This window comes from Eumetopias jubatus, unplaced genomic scaffold (genome assembly GCF_037043125.1).
Source record: "Eumetopias jubatus isolate StellerSeaLion01/CBP00866 unplaced genomic scaffold, mEumJub1_p1.0 scaffold_2, whole genome shotgun sequence".
In the NCBI taxonomy this organism is placed as follows: Eukaryota; Metazoa; Chordata; class Mammalia; order Carnivora; family Otariidae; genus Eumetopias; species Eumetopias jubatus.
The window spans coordinates 37307170-37317680 of NW_028274808.1; the positions used below are offsets into that span (position 1 = coordinate 37307170).

At 36.3% G+C, this 10511-nt stretch overlaps 1 pseudogene; it reads right to left on the reverse strand.

Annotated features, from left to right (window-relative positions):
• Positions 1 to 3291: 3291 nt before the first annotated feature.
• On the reverse strand, positions 3292 to 3901 carry LOC114224822 (glycine cleavage system H protein, mitochondrial pseudogene; annotated as a pseudogene).
• Between the last annotated feature and the right edge of the window lie 6610 nt (positions 3902 to 10511).

Consider the following 10511-nt stretch of genomic DNA (forward strand, 5'->3'; position numbering starts at 1 on the left):
TTAGTTAATCTTTTTCATACAGTTATTTTTTTAGAGTTCTATTGAAAATTATTTCACATAGAGTGAAATTCACCTATTGAAAATGTAGTCCATGCATTTAATATATTCACAGGGTTGTGCAACCATCGCCACAATCAAGTTTAGGACATTTTCAACAAGCTGAAAAGAAGCCCCACATACATAGCAATCATTCCCCGTTGCCCACCCCCACTTCCCCCCAGCCCTAAGCACCCACTAACCTACTTTCCATCACTATGGATTTCATTATTCTGGACATTTCACACATAAATAAAATCATACATGTGGCCTTTGTGGCTGGCTCTTATCACTCAGCATGATGTTTTCAAGGTTCACCCATGTCATTGCATGCACTAGTGGTTCATCATTTTTTTATTTCTGAATAATATTCCATTGTTTGGGCATACCATATTTTGTTTATCCATTCATCAGTTAATGAACATTTATTTGGGTTGTTTCTACCTTTGGGCCATTATAAATAATTCTGCTAGGAACATTTGTATACCAGTTTTGCACAGACATATGTTTTGACTTTTCTTGGGTATGTAAATAGGAGTAGAATTTCTGGGTCACAAGGTAATTCCATGTTTGACATTTTGAGAAACTACCAACTATTTCCTCAAGTAGCTGCATCATTTCACATTCCCACCAGCAATGCTTTCTCTTCATCTTCACCAGCACTTGATATTACTTTTAAATTGTATGCATGTCAGTGGGTATGAAGTGGTATCTCATTGTGGTTTTTTGATTTACATTTCCCTGAAGGTTAATGATGAACATTTTGTCATGTGTTTATTAGACACACAAATATTCTTTGGGGGAATATCTTTTCAAGTTCTTTGTCCATTTTAAAATTGGTTTATTTGTCTTTTTATTGTTGAATTGTAAGACTTCTTTATACATTGTGGATACAAAGACTTTATTGGGTATATGATTTGCAAATATTTTTTCCCATTCCATGGATTCCTTTCCTTTTCTCGATGGTATCCTTTCACACACAAAAGTTTTAAGTAAAAGTATGAAGTAAAAGTTTGGTCATTTGTGCTTTTGGTTTTATATCTAATAAACCATTTCCTAATCTAGAGCCACAAAATTTACTCCTATATTACCTACTAGGAGTCTTATCGTTTAAGCTCTTACATTTAGGTATATGATCTTTTTTAAAAATTTAAATCTTTTTTTTTTCTTTTTGAGAGGGAGGTGGGGGAGGAGCTGAGGGAGAAGGAGAGAGAATCTTAAGCAGGCTCCACACCCAGCATGGAGCCAGATGTGGGACTTGATCTCACAACTCTGAGATCATGACCTGAGCCAAAATCAAGAGTTGGACCCTTAACCAACTGAGCCATCCAGGCACCCCAGTCTGTGATCCATTTTGAGTTAATTGTTGTGTATGGTGTGAGATAGAGATCCAGCTTCATTTTTTTGCATGTGGATATACAGTTTTCCCAGTACATTTGTTGAAAATAATATTCTTTCTCCAATGAATTGTCTTGAAACCCTTGTTAAAATCCATCAACCATAAATAAAAGGGTTTATTTGTAAACTCTCAATTCTGTTCCATTGATCTATTTTCGAGTCTGTACCATACTCTCTTCACAACTGTAGCTTTGTAGTGAGATGAAAACTGAATCCTTCCACTTTGACCTTCAAGATTTTTTTCCTTTGAAACAAACAGCAAATTGAAATAGTTTATTTCTTCCAATGTGGATGTCCATTATTTTTTCTTCTTGCCTAATTTTTATGACTACAACCACTAGGACAATATTGGAAAAAAGTAGCAATAAGCAGGTATTCTCATCTTATCACTGATCATATGAGGAAAGCATTCAGCCTTTCTCTAGTATATATTATGCTAGCTGTGGGTTTTTCATAGTGTGTATCAGGTTAAAGGAGTTCTTTTTTTTGTTTTTTTTTTTTAGATTTTTTATTTATTTATTTGACAGCGAGAGAGGGAACACAAGCAGGGGGAGTGGGAGAGGGAGAAGCAGGCTCTCCGTGAAGCAGGGAGCCCTATGCGGGGCTCGATCCCAGGACCCCGAGATCATGACCCGAGCCGAAGGCAGATGCTTAACGACTGAGCCACCCAGGTGCCCCAAAGGAGTTCTTTCTCTTCCTAGTTTGGTGAGTGTTTTTATCACCAAAGGCCATTGAATTACATCAAATGACTTTTTCCCCCCATCTATTGAGGTGATTATTGTTTTAATTCTTTATTCTATTAATATGGTGTATTAAATTTATTGTTTTGGGATGTTTAACCAACCTTGCATTACTGGGATAAATCTTAATTGGTCATAATGTATAATCCTTTTTATATGTTGATGTATTTGGTTTGCTATTATTTTTTTTTTTTGCTTTCTTTTTGATTATATTAAAGATGACCAAAAATGGTACTTAATGCTACCAGGCAATTAGGTCTTTAAGAAAAGCCAGATTTGTAAGGGGCACCTGGGTGGCTCAGTTGGTTAAGTGACTGCCTTCAGCTCAGGTCATGATCCTGGAGTCCCAGGATCGAGCCCCACATCGGGCTCCCTGCTCAGCAGGCAGCTTCTTCTGCTTCTTCCTCTGACCTTCCCCCCTCTCCTGTTTTCTCTCTTATTCTCTCTCTCTCTCAAATAAATAAAATCTTAAAAAAAAAAAAGTCAGATTTGTGACTGAAAGGAAACAGTTTCTTGGAAACTCTCATTGTTATGGCTTAAATTTCCTTTTAAAAAAATAACTTTCCATAGGTTAAAATTAGCATTTTCACAAATACTAGCAGAGTCACTATATGAAATATTAAGAGTAAAACAAAAAACATGAATAACGAAGAAGTTCAATGTTTTATTAGTAAACTATCTTCCTGCAAGGCTGTTGCTTCATTGTATAAAAATAGCACCAGCAAGTGCAGTATATTGCAAAATTAAGGTAGTATTGTTCTTTATTTGACACATTACAACTAACAAACCTTTCTCTACTGCCAGTTATTTGACCCCCATCCAGGGATAGATGTAAGCTTAAGGCTTAATGTAACAATATCATCCTTGAATTACATAATTTTTATAACTAACTTTTAACCAAAGATAATTTCAGGATTCTGAACATTATAACTGGAGCATAAAAATCAGAGGGTGTTGCAAAACAGATGCATGTTGTGTTTTTCTGCAATCATTATGAAGTTAAGGGGTATTTTCTTCCATTAGCATTGTTGCAAGTAGTTTCTTTCTCCACTGGTATTGCTAATAGTTGCTATTTTAAATCCTCTGTGTACCACTAATCTAAGACAACTGTGCTAGATTAAGTTGTTTCATACTAGTTTATTTAGGGGTTCCATTTTCACTCCTCAATAGATTTTATGTATTTCTCATATGCTTCTTCACTCATTAATTCATCCAGTTCTGAAGGATTACTGAGTGCTATCTTGATCAGCCAACCATCTTCATAACAAGATTTGTTGACAAGTCCTGGATTTTCTGCAAGAGCTTCATTAATTTCAGTTACTTCTCCTGATAGAGGAGAATAGAGTTGACTAGCAGCTTTCACACTTTCCAAAGAACTAAACTCATCTTGTTTGTTCAGTTTTGTCCCAACTTCAGGCAGACTACAGTAAACAACATCTCCCAAAACTTTCTGTGCAAAATTGCTGATTCCCACTGTTCCAATACCATTTTCTGTTGTTATCCATTCATGTTTGTGAATTTATACACGAGAGCAGAGCAGAGCCTGCGCACAGTGTCCGGAGGGCGCCCGCCCTCAGCTCCCAGGGCAGCGGGAGGCAAGGCATGGCGGGCACGGAGGGGACGCGCAGACGGCAGCCCACATGCTCCGCTCCGCCCTGCACGCTCCGCCCCGCCCCGCACGCCTCACACGCCCCGCACGCCCCGCACCGCTCCGCAGGCAGCGTCATGTTGCATCTGTATTCAAAAAGGATGTTTGTCTGTGATTTTCTTTTTGTTGTGTTGTTAACCTTTGTCTGGTTTTGGTACTGGGAAAATAACAGCCTCATAACATGGGTTAGGAAGTGTTACTTCCTTTTCTAATTTTTTTTTGGAAGCGTTTGTAAAAGACTGGTCATCATTTGTCTTTAAATGTTTGATACAATTTACCAGTGAAGCCATCTAGGCCTGCCTTTTCTTTGTTGGAAGTTTTAAAATTACTCTTTAAATTTTGTTGCCTGTTGTAGGTCTTTTTAGATTATCTTTTCTTCTTGAGTAAATTCTGTTAGTTTCTGTCTTTCTAGAAATTTGTCCATTTCATTGAAATTATCTAATACAATGGCATATGACTTCATAATATTCCCTATTACAACTTTTATTACTGTACAATCAGTAGTGGTGTCTCTTTTTCATCCCTAATTGTAGTAATTTGAGTTTTCTTTCTCCCTCCTTCCTTCTCTCCCTGTCTCTCTCTCTCTCTTTCGGTGAATCTAGCTAAAGGTATATCAATTTTGTTTGATCCTTTCAAAAAAACAACTTTTGATCTCATTGCTTTTTCTCTTTTATTTTATTTCTTTCTACTCTAATCTTATTATTCCTTTCTTTCTGCTTGCTTCGAGTCAGTTTGCTCTTTATTCTGTAGTTCATAACCTGGGAAACTAGGTTATTAATTTGAGATTTTTTTTTTTTTTACATATGAGTTTATAGCTATAAATTTCCCTCGCACTGTGTTATCTGCTTCCTGTAAATTTTGGTATGTTGTGTTTTCATTTTCATTCCTCTCAAATTATTTTGTAACTTCCCTATGTTTTTTCCATTAACCTATTGGATTATTTCAAAGAGCGTTATTTAATTTCCACAAAGTTGTGAATTTCCAAAATTTTCTTCTGTTGATGTCTAATTTAATTCCAATGTGGTTGGAGAACACATTTTGTATAATTTCAGTCCTTTTAAATTTATTAGGTTGGTTTTATGACCTAGCGTATGGTCTTGCCTTGAAAAGAATATGTATTCTGCTAGTGTTGTGTAGAGTCTTCCAGAGAGGTCTTTTAGTCCCCATTGATTTACAGTGTTATTGAAGTTGTTATTCAAAGAGGAGAAAAGATTCTCCTGGTTGTTCTTTCCATTATTGCATGTAGGTGTTGAAGTCTCTGACTATCGTATTATAATGTTTGTTTCTTTCTTCAATTCTATTAGTTTTTTCTTCATGTATTTTGGAGCTCTGTGCTGAAATACATTTCTGCTTAATATCATTATATCTCCTTCATATATTGACCTGGACAATATCAAATATTCTTCTTTGCCTATAGTAACAATTTTTATCTTAAAGTCTATTTTCTTATATTAGTATCTCACTCCAGTTCTTTGTTGGCTACCTTTTGCATAAATTATATTTTTCTAACTTGTTTCTTTTAACTTGTGTCTTTTAATATAAAGCATGTTTTTTTAGATTGCCTATATTTGGATCTTATTTTTTCCCATTCTGCCAATTTCAGACATTTGATTGGTGAACATATTTTCATTTAATGTAATTACTGGTAAGGGACGATTTATGTCTGTCATTTGCTATGTTTTCTCTATGTCTTTTGTCTTCTTTATTCCTTAATTCCTGGTTTCTTTTTCATTAAGTTGATATTTTCTAGTGTACCTTTTTTCATTCCTTTGTTTTACTTTTATTGTATTTTTAGGTACTTTCTTAGTGAGTGATTGCCCTGGGGATTACACTAAGCACCCTAACTTAAAACAGTCCAGTTAGTATTAATATTAACTTAATTTTAGTAGTATATAATACTTTGCTCCAATGTTTCAGTTCCCTCACCACTCCTTTGTACAATCATTGTCATCCAAATTACATTTTTACATGTTATAAGCCTATAACCAATTTTAAAATTATTGCTTTATGCAGTTGCCTTTTAAAACAGATTGGATGGGGTGCTTGGGTGGCTCAGTTGTTAAATGTCTGCCTTCGGCTCAGGTCATGGTCCCAGGGTTCAGGAATCGAGCCCCTCATCAGGCTCTCTGCTCAGCGGGAAGCCTGCTTCTCCCTCTCCCACTCCCCCTGCTTGTGTTCCCTCTCTTGCTGTGTCTCTCTCTCAAATAAATAAAATCTTTTAAAAAAATAGATTGGATAAGTACAGTGTTACAAGTAAAATATGTTTATATTGTTGCTCATAATCCCTATATATTACTTCTATTGGTGCTCTTTATATTTTTGTGTGGATTTGAGTTACCATTCAGTGTGTTTTCATTTCACTCTGAAGGACTTCCTTTACTATTTTTTTTGTGGGATAGATCTGTTATAAGTTATCTGTTTTTATTTTTCTGAAAATGTCATAATTTTTCACTCAATTTTGAAGAATTTAGCTACCTATAGAAATCTTGATTGATGGTGGTTTTCTTTCAATACTTTGACGACGTCATCCCACTGTCTTCTAGTCACCAGGGTTTCTTTCTTTCTTTTTTTAAAGATTTTATTTATTTATTTGAAAGAGAGAGAGAGTATGAGCAGGAAGAGGGGCAGAGGGAGAGGGAGAAACAGATTCCCTGCTGAGTGGAGAGCCCGACGTAGGGCTTAATCCCAGGACCCTGATCTCATGACCTGAGCTGAAGTCAGATGCTTAACTGACTGAGCCACTCAGGCGCCCCTCACCATGGTTTCTAAAAAAAAAAAAAAAATCATTCTAGTCCTTGTAAAGATCCCTTGTCTGTGGTGTCATTTTTTTTCTTGCTCTTTTCAATATTTTCTCTTTTTGATTTCATGATATGTCCATGATATGTTTAGGTTTGGATCTCTCTGATTTACTTTACTTGGAGTTTGCTGAGCTTCTTGAATGTGTTGATTAATAATTTTTTTTATCAATTTAAGAAGTTTTTGGTCATTATTTATTCAAATATCTTTCTGCCTCTTTCTCTATCCCTTTTCTGGGGCTCCAATTACACATATATTGATACACTTAATAGTTTCCAACAAGTCTCTGACACTCTGTTTATTTTTATTTATTCTTTTTTCTTCCAGCTCCTCTGTCTGGATAATATCTACTGGCTTCTTCAAGCTCACTAATCCTTCTGTAAGCTCAAATCTGTTCTTAAGCTCCTCCAGTGATTATTTCAGTTATTGTACTTTTTAATTCCAGTTTCTATTTTTAAAAAAAATAATTTTGTCCCTATACTGATGTTCTTTATTTGGTCAGACATCATTGTCATACTTTTTTTTTTTGTTTTCTTTTAGCTCTTTAGACATAATTTCCTTCAGTTATTTGAGCACATTGTATTTATAATTGCTGATTTAAAGACTTTGTCTACTAAGTCCACAATCTGGGTACTTTCAAGGACATTCTCTTTTTTGTTTGTTTGTTAGGTTTGGTTTCATTCTTTTCCTGTGTATGTGATATATTTTCTTGTTTCCTTGCATTCCTCATAATTTTAGTTGAAAACTAGACAGTTAGATAATATGTTATTTCAATTCTAATACCAGATTCCTCTGTCCCCAAGGTTTGCTGATGCTGGTGTGTTGTTGTTGCTGTTGTTTTCTTATTGGTGCTTATTTGTTTAGTAACTTCCCTAGACTAATTATAGATTCTGTGTTCTCTGCAATGTGTGGCCCCTGAGTTGAGTCTTCTGTTAGCTTTTTTTTTTCTTAAGTTCTTGTTTTTATTTTTAAATCTGGCTTCTTAGGGGTCATGCTTGGGATCAATATAATTTAATGGTCAGGCAGTAACTGGTCAGAGTTTCTTAAATGCCTTGCTTTTATATTTATACCCTTTGCCAAATGGATCTATATGAGAAGGCAAACCTTCAAACTACAGTTTATAAGGCAGATTTAGCTTTCACTTCCTGTTTATTCAAACCCTCCAAGTCAGTCAGAGGGAGTGCCCAGTGACTTCTTTCCTAGATTTTTCCTTGGCTTTCTCACAGCTGTTTAGTCTCCAAGAAATATGTGGAAACTTTTCAAAATTCCTTATGATTTTCTAGTTCTGTTGGGTTTTCTTTTTAAATTCCCAGCCAGCCTCTTGTTGGCCTCAACTGAAATCACAGCTTAAGACAGCTGAGATGTTGCTGGACTTGCCTTTGTTTTGGTAAGAATATGGGGGTAGACTTCCTCTTTCCCATTTTCACTGAGCTGAGCTCTGGATCAAATCACATAGCCACCATGCTCTGAGAACAGAGATTTCCCAGGGAGCTGCGAGTTTGGATAAAGCATTGGCAATATTGTGGGGATGGTGTTTTTAAAGAAGCTCTAAGTAAGTCATATCTCTCCATTGTCTGCTTTTGGCTATCACACCACTAATAACAATAGCCCCAAGTTAAACCTTCACAGACTTGCCTCCCCTAACATAACTGAAATTTAGTAGTTTCTCTTTGATAAATAATTTTCAGGTTGTTCTGTGGTGCTGGTGAATTGACAAGTGTATTGTTAAATGATTAGTTTTGGTTGTTTTGCCTGTATTTTTGTTGTTTTAGAGGGAGAGTAAGGTCACCAAGGTTTTTACTGTTATTCCAGAAATTGATGTCCTCATATAATTTATAAATATGATTTGGCATGTTATTTAATTAATCTATCATATGTCTTAAATTTACAGCAGATATATGGTCTACCACACACACTCACAGCTGGATACAGGGCCAGAATCTCAGGTCATGGCAACCACATTCTATGCCAGAAAACTGACACTTCCAGTGACGAGTGTCTAAAAACCTATAACTTCAAAATCTGATACATTGACCCTTTATAAGAAATAATAATAAGAAATCTCTCAGTGATAAGCCATAGGCAGAGGGAAAGTAAAAGGAGAGTTTCATGAATACTTGGTGATTGGATCAGCTATCCTCACCTTTCCTCCTAGAAAGTCCCATTTCTGTGTAACAAACTACACAGAAGTTTTGTGTGTAACAAACTACATCCAACATAATGACATAAAACAACAACAATTTTCTTAATGTTAAAACTTCAGGCAGGGATCAGCTAAGATATACCATACCACATAGGGTAGCTAGTGGCTTGTCTGGTATGGTGGTTCGACAATGGTATTATTCAATGCCCAGTGCCTTTGTCGAATGACTAGAAGGCCGGGCTCTGCTCAATCACTCTGTCTTTCTATCCATCAAGTCTCAAGGTTTCTCCATATGGTCTCTCCTGCAGAGTATTCAGACTTCTTAACTTCATAGATCAGAGGTCTCCAGAGGGTAAGACTAATGCTTTTAAAAGCTATGCCCAGAATTAGTTTAGTATCACTTTCACTGACTTTATTAGTCAAAGCGGTCACAGACCAGCCCACGATGAAGGAGAGATAAAATGGAACGCACCTCTTTTTTTAAATTTTTTTTTATTATGTTATGTTAATCACCATACATTACATCATTAATTTTTGATGTAGTGTTCCATGATTCATTGTTTGCATATAACACCCAGTGCTCCATGCAGAATGTGCCTTCTTTAATACCCATCACCAGGCTAACCCATCCTCCCACCTCCCACCACTCTAGAACCCTCAGTTTGTTTTTCAGAGTCCATAGTCTCTCATGTGGAACTCATCTCTTGAAGGGAATAACATCAAAGAATTTGATGCCATCTTTAATCTGCCATGTAGCCCGTCTCTGTTTGAAAATGAGATACAAAGAAGTTAGCAAATCTCTGGGCTTGAGAATGAATGCATCTCTGGGAATTTCTCATTTAAAGGGCTTCTGAGACATTCTTAATAAACCGGAGAATTCGGTTTCTTCAGTCAGACATTTTCTAGATTCATTGAGTGTGACAGTGGCATTCCCTTTGGAGAATTACTAAAGCATCAGCAACAGTGGGATGAAACCTGCACTTTTCAAAGATATAAGGGGACATAGCCACACAGCATTTGAAGAGATTTCCAAAGATGATGTATCTTTTTAAGAATCCATCAGGTACACTCTTTGCTGTACCCATAACAGCAAGTGCAGTCATCCCTGACATACAGTATTGGTGTAAATGCTATTTTTCTTCCGCTGTTGGACCACCTAGCAGTACGATCTCCCTAGCTCAGCTCCTAGGATAACAAAGCCTTTAGGAGGAGAGTGACTTCACTTCCTTAATGTTCCTTTGCTGGATTTTCTTAATGTTCCATCTCTTTTCACACCCATCTGTACTGGACCTGGGACACTTATCTTGATTAACTCATAAGTTTTGTCCATTACTAAACTCTCCACTCTTTCCTTTTCTAATCCTGGGGTATCTTACCATGAATATATTAACATATTTCTAATCTTAAAATGGAAAAGGGCTCTAATACTCCACTTCCACTGAGCATCTCAAATGTAGTACATACTTTGAAACAAAAATAGAGGTCTATTTATTGATTGTCTTATAGGGGGAAACAGATACCCACCTGACAGTATCCATTTTTTGATTCTTAATACAAAAGATCATGTCCCTTCTTGGACAGTAGCATTAATTTCCCAAAGGGTAGTTTTCTGTGTGGCAGGAGGGGGGTAGATCTCAGAAACACAAGAAGCAAATTCATCCTCACCCACCGCTGAACCTTCCATGCTTCAAAAGTGACTAATCTTTTCAAGGATACGATACTGGTAGCACTTGTTGTAGACCAGAAGCAA